This window comes from Belonocnema kinseyi, chromosome 4 (genome assembly GCF_010883055.1).
Source record: "Belonocnema kinseyi isolate 2016_QV_RU_SX_M_011 chromosome 4, B_treatae_v1, whole genome shotgun sequence".
In the NCBI taxonomy this organism is placed as follows: Eukaryota; Metazoa; Arthropoda; class Insecta; order Hymenoptera; family Cynipidae; genus Belonocnema; species Belonocnema kinseyi.
The window spans coordinates 31,901,892-31,921,594 of record NC_046660.1 but is presented as its reverse complement, the minus strand read 5'-3'; the positions used below and the strand labels follow the sequence as shown (position 1 = coordinate 31,921,594).

Genomic DNA, 19,703 nt, shown 5'->3' with positions numbered 1-19,703 from the left:
AATTTTTGTTTAAAAACAACGCAAAAAATTCAAGTACACATGACTTCTTAGAAAATTTTTTCTTTGCAAATCGGAAAAATGCAGGTAGCCTAATTTCCTTTACAAAACAATACATTTTCCCCGTGAGATTATGAATGTAGTAAGTAGAATTACGTTAGAATTGCCAATGACATGTAGCTACGGTAAACTTTTTTCCCAGTTGAATCAAAACTGATTTACATTATTCTATGTATTAATTGTCTAAAAACAAGTTATTTTTACTACTTTTCATAGTTAGTTTTATTATTTATGAACAGTTGTTTCAACTATATTTGGCTTACAGGATATTCAAACAACTTGAGAAAAGTAGTTGCAGATACTAAGAATTGTTCTCATTGTGCAGAAATTTTAATGTAGGGTCTTGTTGCAGAATTTAGTGGACTAATAGGCTTTTTCACACGCCATTTTTGCAAATTTCCTTAATGGGATTTATTCCCTTTCTATTCTAGTCCAAAATTTAATTTAATGCATATATTATTATCATACAATATTTTCCTGAATATCGTTTCCCATATTTATTTAAACGTTTGTCTGAATTATATAATGTTTATACCATTTTCTTATGTTACATGAATATTAGGCATGATTCCACAATTTATTGTTTTGAACCTCCTAATTTGATTACTATTTTAATTATTTTGTCTTCCATGAACCATTTTTTATTCACTGAATTATATTTCCTCCTGTCTAGTGAGTGCAAATTCGCGTCCTAACAATAATTGTTATGATTTTTCTGAATTAAATTTTTGTAGTAGTACGTAGTAGTCCTTTTGTTCTCAATTTTATAGTCTTAGAAGCTCGGAGGAAGGCAAAGACCGACATTTATATTATAATTATCTAAGTTCTTTTTATACAAATTAATTAAATTTAATTGCTTAATTTTGAAAATAATAAACTTAAAGTACCTCCCCTTGTACAGTTTCCAGGGAAGTGACTGAGTTTTTTAATTTTCCGATTCACTCCACTAAATTTAATTAAAACTCTTCTTTTTAACATTTATTATTTCATTTAATATGATTAAGGTAGAACCGTGTGCCCATTTCATAACCTAATTCATTTGTTTTTGTATATCTAAGAAAAGTAGCGTTAGTATTTGAATATTTTAGAAAATACTAATGATTTCAAGGCATTTTTTCTTTATTTAAATTATTTGAAGTGATTTCAAAAGATTTCAAAAGTTTTAGGGTATTTTAAAACATTCAAAGACATTATCAAGAGTTTTTGAAAGGTTTAAGGCATTTTAAAAGATTTTAAACGATTTTGAAGACATTCGAGAATTTTTAAAGATTTCGAGGCATTTTCAAGAGAATACAAAATTTAAACAAACTTCTAAAGGTTTTAGGAGATTTTAAAAGATCTCCAAGATTTCAATAGTTAAATGGGATTTACAAGTATTTCTAGAGATCTTAGGGTATTTAACCTTCCGCGTAATTTTCATTTTTTTTAACATTCATTTCAATAATTTTAAGAAATTTAAAAATGTTTGAATTATATGTAGGTATTTAAGAATAATTCAATTAATTGCTAATTGACTATAAAACATTGCAAGACATCTTCAAGAGACTTACAACCTTTTAAGAGATTTCTAAGAATTGTAATAATTGTAACAACTTTTCTTGCGGCTTTAAAGACTTTCTTATAATTTCGGAGAATATGGAACGATTTTACAGGGCCTATAAGATTTTCAGATATTTTAAAAGATTTAAAGAAATTTAATAAGCCTTTTGAGAATTTCAAGGATTCCATGGGATTTTAAAACCTCTGATCTTATTTTAATCAATTATCCAGAATTTCAAAGGATTTATTTGCAAAAAATAAAAAAATTACATAAGGTTTCAAAGATTTAAAGAGATATAAAATTATTTTTAAGAATTCTTTGCAGTTCTTTTGAATATCATCACTAAATACCATCCTAGGAATACCATCACATACTATATTGAGTTCTTCTGAATTTCTCGAAACTCGTTTCAAACTTACTGATTTTAATACATTTTTCATATTTTTTAACAGCTTTCAATTCGCTTGAATTTTCAGCAATGTCATCATATTTCCATTCAATTATTTTAAATTATTTTAAATTCAGAAGAAAATTAATTACATTGTTGATGAAGATTAGTCTTTTAAAGTATTTTTTTTATTTAGAAATTGGTCAGTTTCCGTAAATTAAACGGTTGAAATAGGTCACTTTTTCACTTTTTTCAAGCAAACTACACTGTGAAAAAGATTTGTGTAAAATTACAAAGTTTCGAAAAATTATATATTGTATAATTGTAAATATTACACACTTCACCGTGTGATTTTACAAAAGTATGAAATTGCGTCCTCTAGCGATGTAAATAAAAGGACCCTCGAACAGCAGTGTAATACTACAGATTTGATCACAACAATATTACATATTCCCTTGTATAAAATTTACATTCAGAGTGGAAAATTCATTCTAGGCGTGTAAAAATTGCATTCACCAGTAAAATCAATTTCCTGAGGTCAAAAATTACATCGTGATTTTTATTTGACCAAAGTTCTTTGGACTGCCCTGACAATAATTTTTAATTTTAAGTTGTTTTATTCCCTTCATAAAAGTGTCTATATAAAAATCATTGAAAAGTCAGGGAACATTTATTACGATATTTTTAGGACACACTCTTGAATTCGTCTTTAGTAAGATCTTTGAGAAAAATGACACGACTAACAGTTGCTGAGCTCATTAAGTTATGTTAGTGCAGTTTTTTGGTTCTCGAAATTGGGTGATTTTGATATTAAATAGACCATTTATGTGAACTTCAACAGTTATAATACCTCAGGTTTTACTGTGGTTAGAACAAAAAAGAGGAGGTATTTAATGAGAAGAAGGTATCCCAAGGGAGAAATCAGTTTTAAGGATACTCAGAACCTGCAGGTATTCATGCAGATTAGGCTGACCTAACATTGGGAATGAATCGCGGGGAATCTTTTTGCTTCCTTAACGGCAAATAGCATCTCGACGTCAAGCTTTCAGACAAAAATTGTTCATTCTTGAGGAGTTCGAGGCTGAGCTGATTTTTGTGAGAATAACTGGCGACTTATGGCCTTTTGGTAGATCACCGCGAAACAGATTGTTCTTTTTTTATTGGCCCAGGCAGTGGCTTGGATCGCGGTCTTGCGCTCTCGCTTTGCCGAAATTAGTGGAATCCTCATCGGGCTTGGAAATCGAGTTAAGCTTCAAGCCATTCGGTTGGGTGGTCTAATTCAATTATATCCGTGGTGACCTATATAACGGGTGGCTCGCGCACTCGTTTAGATTTCAAATTAAGCGCACGATGTGCGACTTAGCGAGAGCCTGGCTCGCAAATACCAATGTTCTCTTATTTTCCAAGTTTGCACGAGAAATGAAGGAGAAAAAAACGCCCTTTGATTGTGCTTTGCTTTTTTACTTACCAGCGGCAAATGACATTGCGATTCCTATTATTCCTCGTATCTTTTATTCAACGTTTCCACTGACACTGGAAATGAAAGTAAAAATCATTTCTCTTGTGTCGCTTTGTATTATTCCTTCATTAACGTTGCAACTTGTTTGTTCGGCTAATGGGTGTTATCGTGTAACCTGCTCTTGTAGCACATGAAGCAATGATATATATATATATTCCTTTATCTTTTTATTATTTGTATGTGCAACATGGGTAAAGATGTAATGTAATTACAAACGGTCCATAATGATTACAATCGGAGAGACGAATAAATAGAAAGAATTGAATCCATTATAATATTTGCCTTTCTAATTTCAGATTATATTTCTAATGCATTTTTATATATTTATTTACATTTATTTACTCACAAATCGCTCAGATTTAAATAGTAAAAATTGTTAGTCTCCCGGTCACATGAAACATCGTTTTCAACATTAATTATTTGGAACACATTTTATAAAACTGATTTGCTGAACGTGAAGGTGCTGGATGTTTCGTTTTATTTTTCGTTTCTGAAATGCTTTACGAATATGTATTTCAAGACCAGAAAGAAAAAAATCGTTTAATCTCTTTTTTGATCAAAATCGATGTATCTTTTTTTTCATTTTTCCCTATTTATATCTTGATACGAGCCCAATTAAACAGCTATGATCGTTCATACTTATTATTCTTCTCACCAAAATACGCTAAGACTACATTAAATTTAAAAAAATAGTCTTTCGTGGTAATATGTGGGTTTCGAGAATTTCACGCATTTTTATGCATAAAAAGAAGTACTAATATTAATTAAAATCGCAAAAATAATGTAACTAGATGTTAAATTATCTTTAATTTTTACTCAGTTCCACGTATAAATAGAGAAAAAAGGAAGAAAACGATTTTGACTAATTTTCAAATCCCGAACGTTGAAAAATACAGAAAAAATTACCGGAATAGAAATATTCCAAAAAATGAAAATTCCTTACATTTGAAATTCCTGAAAAATTAAAATAATCCCGGGAGTTTATGAATTCGGGTCTTAAAAGTTTCTGGAAGAAACATTTTATGTATTTTTGCTTTCTTCCAGAAATTCCATTTTTAGAAAAATTTCCTCATTTAAAAAAAAACTTAACCAATTTCGCATCGCAACGAAAAATATTCAATTATTAGAATCACGATTTTTTAAATGAATTTATTATTAAAAAATTAACACAAGAAAAATTATTTCTTTTTCCTTTAATATGATGTCATGGAGAATCGTTCCACCTACTTAACATTGCATTTTTCATTAAATGTTAAGAATCGCAATACAAAAAGTGCGAATAAAACGAGAATTGGTTAAGTGAGTAATTTATGCATTTTTATTATATTTAATTTGAAAATCTGAAAAATATTATCAATATTTCAAAATTCAAACCTCATTATCATAAATTCTACGCAAAATCTCTATAAAAGGGATTGGGGCGGCGTGTATTAAAGTTTCCACGTCTGCTGAGAGGTTGAATAACGAGTCGGGATAACGGTATCGAGCATTCGAAGAAAAACGGTTTCCGATGTGCTAACCTAAAGCAAGACTCAAACCAGGAAGCGTTAAGAGGGGAAGATCGAGCTGAAGAAAATTCTTAAATTCTCATAGGTGACTCTGTTCGGAAAAAGTGTCGAAAAGTTAAAAATTGAATATTGTGAGACACTGCAGGCTAGAAGATGACCTCGTAATTGGATAAATTTGAACTACGTTTTACGATAGGGTGATAGGAGTAGAATGAAGAAAGAAATCGAATATGGAGTGTGCCAAGTCGCTTAATAGTACGACCTGGCCATATGCTGCGTAATGTTGCGATTTCTATGATAACGTTCTCCCTGCAGAACTTTCCCCCTTGTGGATTATCTGCCGTCGAGAAGAATTCGAATGGACTTTTCTGGTTTCTGCCACATATACACTCGATACGTCTCCATCGATCGAATCATTCTTTGGCTTGGCGCCAAATTTACGAGAATTCGAAAAACAGAATTTTAAGTTTAAGGCAGACTCTAAGTTACTTTTACTACTTGGAATTCGTCACAATTGTTTAAAAATAACTTATACAACTTGGAATAAAATATTGCCAACTTCAATTGCGTATATTACTGAAAACTGCACAATTACACATCTCTAATTTGAAACAGCTTATGCCACTTTAAGTCCTTTATAACTGCCTGATATTGTCTTACAGTACTTGGCACCCTTAAGGATTGACTGAAAATGACATGTAGTACTTGAAATGCTTCACGTATGTCTTCAAATTATTTATGCTAAATCACATACCGTATGTCCGACTTAAAATTAGGTATACTACATAGTCAGCCCCATGATTCACCTAAACATACTCATAATACTTGATATCCCTCAAGCCTATCTCAAAATGACTTATAATACTTGAAATCCCTTGAGGCTTACCCTGAATGGCATCTACTACTTGAAAACTTGTCTGGCTGATATCAAACAGTAACACAGGCCAACATGGTTTTTTTGTTGGAAAGTGGAGGGTCATTTCCGAAGTAATTTTTTATGTAGAATCCGAACACGGGGTCAGAATTGGCCCATCACGCCAGTATTTTAAGATATTTGAGGTTATGTACCCAAAAAATGGCGTTTTTAGCTACTTTTGAGGTTATGCACAAAAGACACAACATTTTTGGGATTTTTCTTTAATTGTATCATATACTGCTTCTCTTTCTCTATGATTTGAGAGTCGTAGAGTTCAATTGCCATTTTTCTTTACCATGTTACGCAAATTTGAAATTACGAGATATGTCCCATTATGTCTTCAGCATTTGCTTTAAATACTTTGAGGCAGACATCAACAACCCCGAACACCCCCAAGTACAAATTTTTTAGAGAAACCACCCAGTAGAAAATGTCTCCCTCAAAGTATTTAAAGCAAATGCTCAAGACATAATGGGACATAAATCGTAATTTAAAATTGACGTGACTTGGTAATGAAAAATGGTAACTGAACTTTGTGACTCCCAAATTAAAGAGAAATAGCAGTACTATATGATAAGACTAAAGAATAAATCCCAAAATACTTTGTGTCTTCTGTACATAACCTCAAAAGTAGCCAAAAATCACATTTTGTTGTACATAACCTCAAATATTTTAAATTCCGGACGTGATGGGCTAATTCTAACTCCGGATTAAGATTCTACGTAAAAAATTACTTGGGAAATGACCCTCCACTTTCCAAAAACTGACATGACCCCATTATTTGCAGGCCTGTGTAATTATCTCTTAAATTCCTTGCGACTGCTTTGAAATTAATATAATTATCTCCTGAGTTTAGATTCCTTGGATCTGTAATGATTCTCTGATGATGAATTTTCACATTCTTATTCATGAGAGTGTAATGTAATCGTCCAAATTTTCAATATTTTGTTTTTAACATACAATTAACATACCATTTTATCGGTGTCTGTCTGTTTGTCTGTATATCTGTCTCTATGTATGGTTACCTGAATGTTGTAGCCACGCTAACTTTTGCAGGGTTTCTCCCATCGAGTCAGCCTTTGATACACTTCATAAGGTGCTTAAATGAAGGTTAAGTTCGTTAAGCAGATATTTGCAATCAAAGTTAAACAATTTAGAGTATTTTCAACACTTGACTTTTTTTTAAATTTTAGAAATTTTTGTCAATATTTCTTATAGATAGGTAGAAGACTTGCTAATCATCTAAATAAAAATTTTTTATTTCTTCCAAAAGTAGAAAATTTTGACAATGTTCAGAAAAAGAGGAAAAAAATATTTCTCTGATAGATTAAAAAAATTTATTTAATTTCTTCACAAGACATTAAATATATTACGAAGCTATCTCATTTAAGTTTGCGATTCGACAAAAATTCAAAAAGTTAGAGCTTTTCAAAATTTTAAACGAAAATTTTTATGCGTTTCAGAAATTTTTGCCAAATTTTGTGGTACGTGGCAAAAAGTCTTGCAAATTATCCTGATGAAATTTTAAATTCGATTTGAAATTTTTGTTTTTAACAGACCCGTAAGTTTCAAACAATGTTTTTAGTAGATTTAAAAGAGATTTACAAATTATCTTAAAAAAGTTTTTCAAATTATCGAACGCGAAGCGCGAGTTCCGTAATTGGAATGTAATTGTCAAAGCCATAGGTGTTTTCAGAACCTTCATTAAAATTAAATCGAAAAAAATTTCTGTTCCAATTTATGGTTGCAATTCCTCAGACCTTTCAATCACAGTTTTCGATTTAAGTTATAATATGTATGATATTTAAAAAAATGTATTTAAAGTATACACATTAAACGCACGAAAACGAGCGCGAAGCGCGAGATCGTAGCGCGGCCCAGGCGAGCTCAATCTTGGCGCGAGAAGAATGTGCCTGTGCAGCAGGCATATTTTTAAATATTTTTTTCGCTATTATAGGAAATGCATTATAATAAGTAATTTTATAGAAAAAGACCATTTTGTATTCGGAGCAACTATAGCTCTCATAGTCCAAAAATGTCTATTTTGGCTCATTTATGAATTTATTGTGGGGAAAAGGACTTTTTCTACTTCCAAAAATGGCATCGTATATCACCAATATCATCATCATCATTTGCTTTTGTGGAACCTTTTTCTGGAGCCACCTGAAAAGTTTTCAGTGCAAAGTTCGAAAATATAAAATGTAACAACGATGAGAACTTTTAAAACAAATACAAATAGACAACCATAGTGAGAAGAGTCTATGGATGTGGGTGTAAAATCCGTCTTGGAAAAGAATTTTAGTGCCAGAGCAGCTGCAATTGCTCACCAAGTTCCAAGAACAATTGTAGCTCCGAAAGTTATGAAATGTTGGCAAAAAGATGTTTTGGTTCAAAATCCTTGGAAAAATTGTGAGTGATACAAGCATACGTACATATAGTTTATAAAATGAGATCTCTTTATTGAACTGTAAGTATTTATTTCTATACAATTATAAGGTTATTTTTAATGATAATGTTTTAAAATAATGGTTTCTTATATATGAAATTTTAAAAAAAAGATTCATTAATTATATTGTATAAATTATAAAAATTGATTTTAACTGAAAAACTGTAAAACAAGAAAATTATGTAAGCAAATACCTATGTTTTAAAGAGAAAAATATGTACAGCTTAATACCATTAGATGTCAGAGCAACAACTTATCAATTATTGAAAAGGCTCAAACTCAAGAACCATTTTATTAGGAAATTGGATAGCGGAAAAGGCTTGTTTGATAACTTCATAAAGAGGCATCCCGTGTTGTCTTTTCGGAAATTAAAAGTAATGTCGGGTTTTGCAAGGCGCTACAGTCTTTTTCCTGCGATGATTATTGAGAAATAATATGTAGCAACTTGAATTACTTGGAAACCTTTTATCAACGGCAATATGTTTCTTGCATGTCTTATGACATTCGTTCAATACTTAAGCTGCAGCAAAGAGAGGACTTTGCTCTTGTTCTTGGATTTAGCAGATTCAAATAGCGTTATAGCATTCTGTGCTTTTCACCACACTGCACGCATCGGATGCAGCCACTGGATGTTGGATTCATGAGGCTATTGATAACGTACTACAGCAAAGAAATACATACATGTCTTTAATTTCATTCTGAACCAGCAGTCAACTTGAACAAGGTTTTTTCCCTGATCGCAAAGGATTTCAACGAAACTGCTAAAGAACGTAAGCAAAAAATGCTTTTGATAAGACAAGGACTAGGCCTTTTAATCCACGAGTGTTTGCGCATTTGGACTTCTCTTCTTCTTTTGTCTCTCAAGAAGCTGTAAAGAGTATCAGTCAAGTCTGCGCTGACTCTGCTAGCCAACCATTTACATTCGGAGGTGCTAGGCAATAATAATTCTTGCAGTGAAATAAGACTGGAAATTGATGCGACAAAGACATTCAAGCTCCAGAAGATTCGGCTATTCTGTAAAGCGATGTGAATATAATATCTCATTTGGATGTATTGATGGAACAAACTGGTAACAATATAATGGACATTACTGGCCCTGTGTACAGAACAGATGTTTTAAATTTGACTGCCATAAATATTTTAGGAAGAGTAGAAGCTGCCTCAAAGAGTTTCTCAGTACTGTCGAATGAAAGTGAGCTGACTAGATTACCTTGGATAGCCTTACATCAAATAATTTGAGAAAAAAATACTGCTACGAAAAATCCTAAACGCAAAGGACGTAAGCCGGAGTGACGGCGAAAATCAGATCACCCGTCTATAAGGAAGAGCTCTTAAAAAGCAAGGAAAAATAAAAGTAAAAATGGAAGCCACGAACGAAGAATGAAACAACGAATCTACAAGCAATGACCACTAACAATGTGTAGTTTCAAATTCCTTTGCAGTAAACCAACTCGAAACTCGTCTCGATGTCCTATTGCTTTGGCAATGGCCAAAGCAAGTATCACTAAATGTATCAATGTAGATTTCCCTTGCTCAGGAAATGCAAGAGCTACGAATTTTAAGATTTTGTATTCATTCGATCCTTTCTTAATTTATAAGTATAACGTACTTATTTCTTGAATAATTTCTTAGTTACTGTTCAAAATTTCTTTTTAATTTTATTATGAAAATAATTCATCATAATTTATCACCACGGTCGACAAGTTGGACTTCTGAGCTGTGAAAGAAGAAATGAAAGATCTTGCAGTTATTTTAATTCTAAAGTTAATTTTAAAGTTCAGCGGTAATTTGTGCTACTCAATGTGCAATTCTAAAGTTAACCTATAGGAAAATGATGCTCGTGTAAGGTTTTATTTAGCGAAAAAAAATCTTGCGTTTAGACTTTAAAAAAAGTTTACATAACTCTTTACATCTGTGACAATAGGTTTGGAGTTTAATGATCTAAGGAGGTTACAACTCTTATTTCATAACACTGAATAATATAATTATATTGAACTGATCATTAATTTTATTAATACTATCAAATATTTGTAAATCCGTTTGCTTAAGAAATACGACCTAATTATATTAAAAAAGATTTGTTGAATATTTTATAGAACATGAAGAGGTACAAATAATCTTTGCTTATTCGTTAAAATAATGAAATATATACGTCAATTTCAACGGCTTTTCGTCTTAATACAGAATTATATTTGAAGAAGACAATTCAAATAATTTTTCATAGCGCCTCAATTGAAACTCCGAGTTTCGATAGCTGTAGGGCGGGCTGAAAGACGGTGTTTGCATCCCTAGGGTTGAAACATTTTGTTTTAACTCTGGGGTATACATGCAGGTAGTTATAAAGGTAGGGTCCACAGGTAACTGAACTCGAATTTTCAATATATTTGCTATGAAAAGTGATATGCATTACTATTGTATGTGTTCAAAGGACACAAACAATAAACTTTTGCAGAGTTTATGATTCTTCTATTCTAAAGGCAATTACTATTTTAAGATTACTTAGTCCTCAATAAAATTGATACATAAGGTTTAAATCATAAAATAAATTTAGTTTATTTCCCAAAGTTCTCCAGAAATCCCTTGAAATTTTTTTAATACTTGTCGATCCTATAAAATTACTCAAATCTTGAGAAATTCTTTTAAAGTCGTTCAAATATTTGGAAACTTCACAAAATTCTTCGAGGTCCTTAAAATTTTTTTGAAATTATTTAAAAACTTTTGAGATAACTTGAAATCTTTAAAATCCTTTAAAAGTTTTTAAAATTTCTCATATTCCTTAAAATTGTTAAAATTTGTGAAAATTCGTAGAAATAAATTTTACTTTATGTTCTAAAGTTCTCTTAAGTTCCTCGAAATCCTTTAAAATCTATTTAAATGTTTGAAAAATATTAATTTGCATTATATCAGTAGAAATCTTTTGAAATCACCTTCAATATAAATCAAATTAATCTTATCAATTAAATATATTTTTGAAAAAAATGTGCAAATGCCTTTAAATCTTTGAAATATTTTTTACAAGTTCCTAATCTTCAAAGAGTTTGGAGATTTAATAAAATTCTATAAATCTTGTGATTTTTCTTGAAATGCATTACATTTTTTTCAATACCTTGAATCACTTTAAATGCTTGAAAAATCCGTCTTAATCTTTGGAAATACCTAAAATATTAATATATTAAGATTACCAGAAATGTTTCAAATCCTTGGAAATTAAACAAATTCTTGCATTCTTGTGTAGTTCCTAGAACATTCTCTATACATTTTTTAAAATCGACCCTTTTATCTTGTGAAATTTTTTAAAATATCTTGAAATATTTAAAAATGCTGCAAAATTCTTTGAAGTCACTTCAAATTTGGTTAATTTCTCTAAATTTTTAAAAATATTTTCAGGTATATAAATTTATACTCGTAAAAATTCGATAAAATGAGACCGCTTAAATCTTTGAAACCTTATAAGTCCTTAAAGAACAAATAAAATCTTTGTTATCCCTGGTATATAAATTAAATTAAACTTGTTTATGAAGGTTTTTTTGCAATTCCGCTTTAATACCTAGAAATCTTTCGATCCCTTGGAGATTCCATAAAATTCTTTCAAACTTGTGAAATTACTTAAAATACCTTGTAATGCTCTAAAACAGTTTGGAATTGCTAGGAATTCCATGAATGTTATGGTCATGTAATTTATTTAACGAAAGTCCCTAGAAATCTCTTATAATCGAGCCTAAAATCTTTAGAAATCTTACATAAATTTTGTAAGTCATTTGAAATTATTGTTAACTCTAGAAATTCTTTAGGATCCTTTGAAATAGCTTCACATCTTTAAAAATCGCAATTTTTTACAATGGTACAAAATTCTTTGACATCCATTTATATTTTTAAATCTTTTAAAATTCTTTGGAATGTTTCAAAATAACTTTAAAACTTTAATATCTTCTAGGATTTTTTAAGTTACTTCAGATCCTTGTAAAATCTAGAAATCATTAGGAATCCCTTGAAATAATTCTGAAAAAACCGTCTAGCTCAAAGAATGTTTGAAAGAGAAATATAATCTGTTGTATTGCCAATAAGGAGTAGGAAAGCTGAGCCAAAATTTGTTTATTTAGGCAAATATTTTTAAAATGATTATCATTCCGAAAATCCGGTTTGTCATCCCGCAATGAAATTCTCCCTACGGATTATCTGGTGTATCCGAATGCAGTATACCAGTTAAACAGCGAAGAAGATGATCGACACCGCAGATGAAATCAAAGGCAATTATGATGGAAGGGTGGAATTTCCTATTTTAATTACAGTCTCGATATTTAGCAGTGCGAAAGGCATTAACCTGCAGATTTGAGCCGAGAGATGCAGCCAAATGTGCGCTTGGACAACGGGGCTGATGTTTAATGGAGCATTTGGATGTCGTGAATGTGTCTCATAATCCGCTGTACCAATTAAAGCTATTAGGGACACCGGCTACGCTTGTGGTTACCAACTCGATAATCCTACTAATAATCGACTGGGCTACGAAACATTCGGACACTTTCACATGTCATCAATGCTGATCAATTGCATCCAAGTTATGCACTACTGATACAACAAACAGCATCAATTATTCATATTTTATACGGATGTAGATTATATCATCATATACATACATTATTAGTACCAATAAATATCATGAATATTCATTTATTCATATTCGCTTAATCAGCTATATGTATTTATTGAAATTTTCATTTAACAGGGTGGCCACTCCAAATAAAAAAGAAGAATTCGAGGTTATTTCCCGGGCTTCCCAGTGAAAAATTGCATTTTTCCCGGTTGAATGATAAGAGTGCCATAATCATTATTTAATACGAATTGCTTCACTGTATCAATTTAAAAAAGAATGAAACACTTCAGAACTATAAGGTAAAATGTCGAATGTAAATTATTATAAAAGTGATTTCAGACCTTACAGCCCTAAGTGGTTTTAAACTAAAAGATAAAAGAGTGATTATTCAATAAAATATGTAAAAAATATTTAAATTAATCCTTTAAATAACATTGATGTATAGAGACACACTACTCGAACATTACAATATCTTATATAGTTCAAGTATCCCTACCGCGTTTCCATTTTCAACTAACCCTTGTAATGTAGAAGTATTGTAGAATCCCAAATTTTTTTAACAATTTAGGTTGAACACAAAAAGAGAATTTTTCAACAGAGAAAGTCAATTTTTTAAACAGTAAAGATGAAATTTCAACAAAAAAAGTAATTAAACTAAAAATTAAACACCAACTGAAAAAAGTTGAATTTTTAAGCCAAAAAGACGAATTTTTTCGAGAAAAGTTTAACTTTCAACTATGAAAGATGCATTTTCAACCAAAAAAGATAACTTTTCTACGAAAAGATACATTTTTAATCAAAAAAGGTCATTTTTTTTATCCGAATGGATAAATTGTATATTCAAAAAGACAAATGTTGAAAAAAAAGTTGAATCTTCGACCACATAAGATGAGTTTTTCACAGAATTGTTTAATTTTCAAATTGTAACATTTACAAACACACAAGATAAATTCTAAACTGAAAATATAATGATTAATTTTTTATATAAAAAAAAGTAATTCTCAACCAAAAAGATGACTTTTTAAGAAAATAGTTGAATATTGTAACAAACTAATACAAACTTTTAGCCAAATAGTAGATTTTTCAATCAAAAGAGATTAACCCTGATACAAAAATATAATAGTGGACTTTTTAATTAGGAAAAAAATTATTCATTAAAAATAAAAGATGAATTATGAAATAAAAATGTGACTTTTCTACCGAAAGATGCATTTTTCATCCGAAAAGACGATTTTTCAATAAAGCAGATTAATTTTTATAAAAATAATTCAATTTTTAATCAAAAAGTAGAATCTTTAACCAAATGAGAATGGTTCTAAACCAAATATATAATAGCACATTTGTCAAATAATAATAATTTGTTATAATAATACTTTCAATAATAATACTTTCAATAATAATACTTTCAACGAAAAAATATTCATTTTTAAACATAAAAGATTAATTATTTACCAAAAGATGAATTTTCTATTCAAGCAGATGAATTTTTAATAAAACAACTAAATTCCAGATAAAAAATAATTCTTCCTAACAATATTGTTAAATTTTCAGTAAAATAATTGAATTTCGCACCAAATAGTAGAAGTTTTTTACTTAAAGAGATGAATTTTGAACCACATGTATAATAACAGACTTTTGAAATAAAAATAAATAAATCTTAACTAAAAATCTGACTTTTTGGCAGAACAGTTTTACTTAAAAAAAAAAAACTTTCAATCGAATAATATAATTTGTAATCAAAATAAATAAATTCTGGATTAAAAACGTAACATAAGACTTACGATTGAAAAACAATAACTATTAACAATGAAGATAAATGATAAAATATTAATTTTCGAACCAAAAATATAACCAATATATTAGAAGATTATTTTAAAGACGAATTTTCATTATAAAACGACGTTTTTTAGAGAAAAAAGATGAATTTTCGACAATTATCGGAAAATAATTTAATTTGCAACCGACTATTCACTCAAATAATTTAATTTTTAACAAGAAAAACAAAATTTTAACAAATAGTAGAATCTGTAAACAGGACATGGTCATTCTGAAGCAGAAAAAATAATAGTAGACTTTTCAAATAAAGAGACATAACTTTCAAACAGAAGAAATAAATTTAAAACGAAATTGTATAATTTTAACAAAATAATTACATTTTTCAGCGAATATTAGAATTTTTGAACAAAATATATTAATTCTGAATCACAAATATAATATCTTTAAAGGGAATCTCCTATCTAAATATTTAATCGTGCAATTTTATATTTTGGGAGCGAAGCCCTGAGATTCGTTGTCAATCTTCGTTTTTTTACAAGATGCAGCTTCATATTCTATTCGATATTTTCATATTTTAATAATTATCATACCTTGCCTTGTTTGGCTGAAAATTTTGATTTCCAATCGATTTTTCAAATTTTCAAAATGCTATAACTCTGAGAATTTTCTTTTTATTGAAAAAACGCAATGAGGATAAATTTATTGGCTTTCTGAGTATTATGAATAGCCGTAAACAAAACATTTAAATGTACAAAAATGGCCCAAAAAAGTTTGAAAATGTTCTAAATTTTTGAGTTTTTATCCAAAATGGCTGGTTAACGAACACTTGTTTTCTTTTAGGACCTAAAAAAAATGTGCCAAGGATCGATCTAACCCGTTCATTGTTTCGAGAGTTATCGTATTTACGAATGGACGGCTGGACGGACAGGCAGACGCTATCGTGAAAACTTGATTTCCAGATTCAGGGGGTCTCGAAACATGGATATCCGTTAAAAAACGGTTGTGTCAAATTTCAGATAATTCTAATACTAATACAATTCTAATACTATTTAATCATCCTCTTCATTCAGATACAAAAAGTAGGATTTACTCTTGATTCTATGATTTTTATAAATTTCTAGTCACATTTTTCTGATTTTGGTAAAGATTTGAACCCAAGATTTACAAATTTTTAATTATATAAGAACAACTTTCAACTTTGAAAACTAATATTTGTTGACTCGTACATTAAAATAATTTCAACGTAGGCTCATTCAGCGCGATTTTTTTCTAATATTTTTAATGATTTTACTCGATAAGTCATCGATTAAGTTCCTGTCAAGATATTCATCATTAAAGTGAAGCATGAATTTTCAAACGACCAAAGGAAATTTGCCCAAATTTTCTATCGTTAGAGAGTAAAAAATAAAGTAAAAAATAGTAAAAAAGTAAAAAAATTTCGTTCTAAAATATAAAAGAAACCGTAGCATTCAAATGATTTATCAATACAAGCTTTAAGTTCTAAAATATATAGCATAAAAGGAATATTTATTTTTTATGAAAGCGTTCACTTTAAAATCTCAAATATAAATGAATCTTCGATATTTAATAATAAAAAATATCGACTTAAAAAAAAATGGCTGGTTATTTCCCATCTTTTTCCTAGATATCGGGATGAATTTTCTTTATACAAGAAGGATTTGCAAATACTGAACAGAATTCAAATGAGGAAAGTTTGTGAGTAAAAACTATCGTGCTTAGTACTGGTTTAATTAATATCGCAATACCGTAGGTTTCTGCATGTTCGTTATTTGCTTCTAGTATAGCCTTTTTGCTGCTTCTCATATACTGTTTGGTACTGTGGAACATACACAAAACGACGAAACTAGACGTTCATTTCTGAACAATGTTTCGAGCTTCGGCTACACAGTTCTATAAGCCCATTATAAGTCACGTGGTACAATTGTATGACACAAATATCGAACGTGTAACGAGGGAAACTTGATTTTAAGGTGAAGTGGAGTGCGAAGTTTAAATGCTATGTCCAGCCAGCTAATGTGTTTAATCATTTAGTAAATTAAAAAATTATCATATATTATAATGAATTATGCATTTTTTAATATCTATAACTGTAGGTGAGTAATTTTCAAATTGAATGTCAACTACAAGTCGCTGTAATATATCAAATAAGAAACTCTTTTTGATTTTTATTTTTGTTTGATAAATGCTTATTATCATCTTCTAGAAAATGCTCAGTTGCTTTTTTTTATTTCTGCTTTCTTGTTATAAGCTCTAATTATAAAAATATATTGAAAATTAAAAATTACAATTTTGTTAAAAGGGCCAAAGCTTTAATAACATTCTATTTAACACATTTTTTCGTTTTAATTGTATCTAAGTATTTCCTCAGAAATATTTTACACTAGGATACCTATTTCTAGTTTAAATCGTAAAAAATAATATCGAAAATAAATCTATTGAATTTTTGGAAATCTACACAATTCAGAACAAAATGTTCAAGAAAAAAATGGTCTTTTTTAGGATGCGTAATTTGTTTAAATTATGAAAACAAGATAATGAAAATACGTATGTTTCAATGCCGTTGCATGTTATGAATTGTAATAATATAAACTGATTGAAATGGCACATTTTTCAGGGTAGCTGAACATTACATTTAATGCAAAATAAGAAACAAATATTCAAGTAATCATGGTAATTAATGATAAATAAAGTGTGCAAAAATTTTTTTGGAATGCCTGAAAGAGAAATCACAGGAGATAATCCCAGGTTTAACATAATGCAGAAAGTTTCGCATTTCGAAGAAAATGTAGCTGTGTTACCGAAATATCTAGCTGTTTCAGCTAATTTTGCCATCTAGAAATTATCTAGCTAATCGACCTAGATAATTTCTACACAGCGAAAGTTAACTGAAACAACTAGAAATTTAGGTAACACAACTATGTTTTTTAACAAGAAGAAATCCAGCTAAACGTCTAGTTGGCAGTAGTTGAGCTTAGCTGGATTTCGTCTTGTAAGAAAATATAGCTGTGTTACTCATAACCTCAAATCAGCTGTCCATATTTATTCTACGAATTTAATTATTATCTCTTATTTTGAGAAATGCAACTTTTGGATAAAAATGTTGTTAATGTGATACGATCAATTTCCGTTATCTAATGTCTAATTCCTAATAATAGTAGTTATAATAATGTGACTGCTACTTTAGGTTTTAAACTTTGCCTACCATTTTACAGTTTTAAGTGTAAATAATTATTTTTTAAATACTTCCAGTAATACCTGGGCAGAAAAACTTATATTTCCAGCCGGGTATCCCTTCGTTCGACGTACTTTTTTTAATAGAAAGGGAAGTAGAAAAAAATTGGGGAAGTCAGAAGCAAGTAAAGGTAGCGAGGTGGAGGGGAAATAGAGGAAGTGATGTAAGGATAACTAGGGAAGTGTTAGAAAGGTAAGTAGGGGAAGTGAGAGTAGTGCGGGGTGGTGAGGGTAAAAAGTAGTGGAAGCATTAACATGTGAGGGGAATTGTGGTAATGAAGGGGGTATAGGCAGGAGTATTGGATGGCTTATAAAGGTTAGTATGAGAGCGTAACCAGGGGATGGGTAATAAGGAAAGTGATGGGAAGGTTTGTGTAAATGAGGGAAATGGGATAGTGGCCAAGGTTGGGGAAGTATGTGGAGGGAGTAAATTGCGAGTGGAGGGGAGCAGAGTGGGTGATATGATACGATCAGATAGAATAAGATATGATCTGATAGAATAAGATGTAGTGGAAGAGAGGAGAAAGAGGAAGTAATAGAGGAAGGAAATATATTTGGACGACTTAATTAGCGTGCATAAATTCGGAAAATAACTCCAAGAATCCAACGACCAAATTAGAAAAACTTCCATAAAATGTCTCTTGTAAAATGATTTGATGAAACAAATCATTTAACAATTAGCAAGTCAACAACGTTTTGGACAACATGGGTCATTTATCTTACATCCTTGAGAGGTATGGCGCCGTCACAAGACAACAAATTGGAGATTGGTTACACACCAATAGAAAATTAGTTATTCCTAAGGAACAGCATATAGTCTTAATTTGGTGTAGAAATAATGCCTTATTTCCAACACATATTCAACAAAATTTAAGTAAATATAATGTAACTAATTTAAATTATAATTAAATCTCAAAATTTCAAAAAACTAAATTCAATTTCCATACAAAATGTCTACGTTTAGAAATTGAAAACATTGTGAAAAATATTCAAAAATTAGGTCAGTTTTCAAATTACTTACAATATCGTTTCTCAAGAGTTATATCTGATGGCTCTTTAAACAAGTTTTTTGATTCACAAGATTTAAGTCTTCGTAATCTAAAATACTCAAAACGTGATGAGTGTATAAAAAAATTTGACTTATTAAAAAACAGGTCTTTAGTTTCTAATATAGAGATTACTAATTTCAGATTAAACAAATGTTTTAAGAATTAATCAACAGTTAAAATCCCTGATGATGTTGCTGAAGTTTTAGCATTGGGAAACAATTTTGGAGTTCCTTTGAATGTTAATAGAATTCCTATCAATAGTTTAGTTGCTAATATTGAAAATTCTATCAAAAATATTAAAGAAGAAGATTTAAAATTTAATATTCGAAAAACTGTTACTCAAATAATTTCAGACCACAGTAATAATAATAAATTTAAAAATTTAGAAAAATCTGTTCAATTAGTTGAAAATTTTCAAAAAAATCATGAAGATTTAATTTTTGTGAAGGCTGATAAAAGTAACTTAACGGTTGCAGCAAATAGAGACGATTATAACATTACAGTTGAAAACATCCTTAAGAATGATATTTTATACAAGAATTTTAAAACTAGTATGGTTCCAACTATTGAAAATAAATGTAATGGCATAGCTACTAGATGGGAAAATAAAAGATTAATTAACGACCAATGTGCATACCATTTAAAAACTCACAATAGTGTT

At 29.8% G+C, this 19,703-nt stretch overlaps 1 protein-coding gene across 1 annotated transcript in view; it reads left to right on the top strand.

Moving 5' to 3' along the window:
• LOC117171484 overlaps positions 1–19,703 on the top strand; it is a 477,779-nt gene that overhangs the window by 377,590 nt on the left and 80,486 nt on the right. The gene's annotated exons all lie outside the window — the stretch shown is intronic.